We start from the raw sequence: 3594 nt of genomic DNA, 5'->3' as shown, positions 1-3594 counted from the left end.
GGGGGGCGTGGATGGGTAAAAACGAAAGGGGGGGGGGGGGGGGGTGCAGGCTTTTTAACTTGTAGCAAAATTATATTTCAGGCAGTAAACCGCCAATCACCCTGACTCAATTTTAATAGCTGCACAGACTATTGTATGAAGGATTTAGTTGACCTATTTCTTACTGTAAGAACCAGAGCTGATCCTTCCAACTTTTGTAAAGACCTACATTAAAGTACGAATTAAGAGTTTATTTTTCTTTTTCTTTCAATTTCTTTCTCTGTTTTTGTACGTGTTCTACCTTGTCAATACATTTATCTGAACGTTGGATTTACCAATTTTACATTTTCTTATTATCAGTGTTGTTCATATTATTAATTCAATTAATTTAAATTAACTTAAAAGATTTTTGCATATTGCTTATGGCTTGAATGATCTGTCCTTTGCCTTTTAAATGAGCTTATCTGGAAAAGGTTTGGAATAATATAATAATATATTTGAAAAGAAAAATAAACAATACAACATTTTACAATTATTTTAGAACAGTAAACATCAACTAAATATTAGTTCAGATACATAATATGACCATTTTATAATATTCTTAATAACCTACAATATCTGCAAATGCTTTCATTAGATGTTATACAATATATAGATAAATTAAGCAAAACTTACTTTTGACACAAGCACAAGAACCTAACTTTAACATTGGCTTACAATTAATTTAATAACTCTTATTAGTCATTTTAGACTCATGGGTTTTAAAGAGAACATTTAAAGGAAACCTGTCAAAAAATATGAAAGCGCTCCTCTTCTGAAAATGCTAGCTGTTTGACAGTCCTGCTGGCCCTACAGCTTCAGTACTTTAAGTAAGAAAATGTTTAACTTTCATGATCTGTAAACCTGTTCCAGATTCATGCCTTAGGAAATATTGAAGCCATTCGATTACCATGACGTTCAGGCACCTAGTATTTTTTTAGAAGGAGTGGTCAGAAACAGCAGCTTCCATTTTCTCCCGGTACAGGTTTATTTTACGTTGTATGGTAATAAATTTTGAATAAACTATTCTGTAAGCAGAAAAATATGTAACAAAAAATAGGTAGTAAAATCAGCAGTATCATAGCAGGAAAAATATATAAAACATTTGGATGGAACTATTTCTTGACAACTAGAGAAAATAATATTGATTCAAGTAATTGCCAACAGCAATCAAATTTTCATATTTCATATTATGGAACAGTTAAGATGAAGAAAAAGATAATATTTTTTAAAACATCTGGAAAGAAAATGGATTGTGTACACAGGTGAAGGTGCATTTTTCACCCCCTCTTCCCCCCGGCACCCTCAGTCGACTGTCTCTGCAGCCTTATGCTACCATTGACTAGCATGTAGTGTCCCTCATCATATGCACATGGAAAGCATGTAGTGACCCCCATCACAAACAGACAAGCAGCATGTAGTGACCCCTCTCTCTTGGAGTTCAGTGTTTCCTAATATACACATGCAGCAGCCAGTACAGACATGGAGGGCCTCCCCATCCACCCACCCACCCACTGTTCATTTTGCCCTGATTCAGGCTGTAGTCCCCTCACCCGGCAGGCTCCCTCTCCCCCATTCAGGTGCAAAGGCCAGTGAACATCGGCATCCAGGTCATAGCAGAGCCCCCTCTGCCAGCACACACATATACACAGAATGTAGGTGGAGGGAATCCACAAGCTCTTCTCTCTGGGTCATCTGCTCTGCTCTGCGATCATTCATCTCTCTGCTGAAATCAGATGCAGGGCCAGTGGTAGGAGTTTTGCAGTTCAGGACCTACTCAAGGGGCAGCTGCTTTGGGCCCAACAACAATGACTGGGCCATGGGCAGCTGCCCCTTTTACCCTGTGTCAAAGACAGCCCTGAACATTGCTAAGGCACATAGGAATTCATTTACTAAAGTAGTAGGAAATGTAGACCTCTCAACATGATTATTCATGAAGCTTAGGGAGTTAGGTAAAGCTGTGTATAAATCTCAAGAGAAGACATAGTAAAACACATATTAAAATGTTTTAGTTTTTTTTTTATTTAGCCATGAATCAGCAACAGATTCTGTAGCTATTAACAGAGTACACAGAAACATTTACATCAGAACAGTGTATAGTGCCAAGCTAAGGCTTCAAATTGTCTCTATGTGCCAAGAAGCATTTCTGTCCACCACTGGGGGTACTTCTGGGGCTCCCCAATAGTTCAGAACTGTTTTTTATTTTTTTATTTTTGCAAGTGGCTGCTTCTACATAGACACCAATTAAGTATTTTTTTTTTGCAATGTCATAAGAAACCTGTGTACTTGAAGAAAATCCACACAATCACAAGGGAAAATGCAAATTACATGTCTTAAGTTGATCCCAAAATCCCAGAGCTGCAGGGCTACAGTGGAAAAATGCCACCGTGCTGCCTATGTTATGCATTTTATTACAACCTTACATGTAACCAAATAATTCTTTATAATTATTTTATAATAGATTTTTATTTTTTTGTTTTTTCTTCTTCATTGTATGGTGTCCAGTATATAACTAAAACAGGAAAGGTACAGAATAAGCAAAAAATTCTGAAAAACTAGTATATTTTTTACAAGAAATTGGCAGAAACAAAATGTACAATAAAATGGTTACCATAGTGCATTGGTACAATCACTGTGACTTTCAGGGCAAAGTTTAAAATGTATGAGATTTCTAAATGAAATATTCCAGAATAGGGGTATAAAACAGTGAAAAATAAAGACTGTATAAGATATGTGAACTCAAAGGACTTTGGAATAATAAAAAACAAACATTACTGTTACTGACTCTTATAATAGTCCTATTATAAATAAGATTCCTATGCTAGAGTATTATGTTTGCCATTACTCATTAATCAGAAAATATATTAAAAGTTCATTTGTTTTCATATCTTAGCGCACAAGCTATGTCTAAAACAAGACTATGATTGCTAAATATGTAGTTGATATGAAATAACTGTCAAAGTTGAAAGTTGTATAAAAATACAGAGGCTCCCTTTACTAATTCCTAGTTAAAGGTATAAATGATGTGCGGAACTATTAGTCAAGTCACAAATAACATGATATATATTATGTTTAGGATTAAAAATAAAAGCTTTAGATATATTAACATTTCTTTTAGCCAGATAAATGTGAGATGCTGAACATACAAAGAATATTTCATATTTGCCATTTGCAGTCAGTAGGTGAGGCTATGTAGCTCTTCACCAAGCAGACGTAATGTCATGTGGAACACCCTGGGTGGTAAATAGACCTGATCAGCAGGAGATCCAAATAAATAGATGGGTAGAGCTAAATAAGGGGCAAGCCTGCTTCCTCTCTGCAAGCAAATACCAACCCAGAAGCAGTAAACAGCTACTTAATCTAAGCTTTTGTATTAGATTGCACACTAGGCAGTGGCAGTTTCACTGGGAAAAAAATGCTTTTATACAAATGATAGAAAAATTAAGAAATTGGGCAAAAGACCGTATAATGACATTGGTAACATGTTAACATATAATTAAACTGTAGATATAAATATATTTTATTTTTCCCATTAAATATATGCATGAACATTTCAATTTCTAGATTGCTATTACT

The 3594-nt window shown here is 35.1% G+C and overlaps 1 protein-coding gene across 10 annotated transcripts in view; it reads left to right on the top strand.

The window, feature by feature from the left end:
• GRIN1 (glutamate ionotropic receptor NMDA type subunit 1) overlaps positions 1 to 3594 on the top strand; it is a 69934-nt gene that overhangs the window by 14714 nt on the left and 51626 nt on the right. The window lies entirely within an intron of this gene.

The sequence above is a fragment of the Nanorana parkeri genome, unplaced genomic scaffold, assembly GCF_000935625.1.
Source record: "Nanorana parkeri isolate BGI_ZX_2015 unplaced genomic scaffold, ASM93562v1 scaffold1026, whole genome shotgun sequence".
Taxonomy (NCBI): Eukaryota; Metazoa; Chordata; class Amphibia; order Anura; family Dicroglossidae; genus Nanorana; species Nanorana parkeri.
The sequence above is the reverse complement of the archived record's forward strand: the minus strand, read 5'-3'. Positions and strand labels throughout refer to the sequence as shown.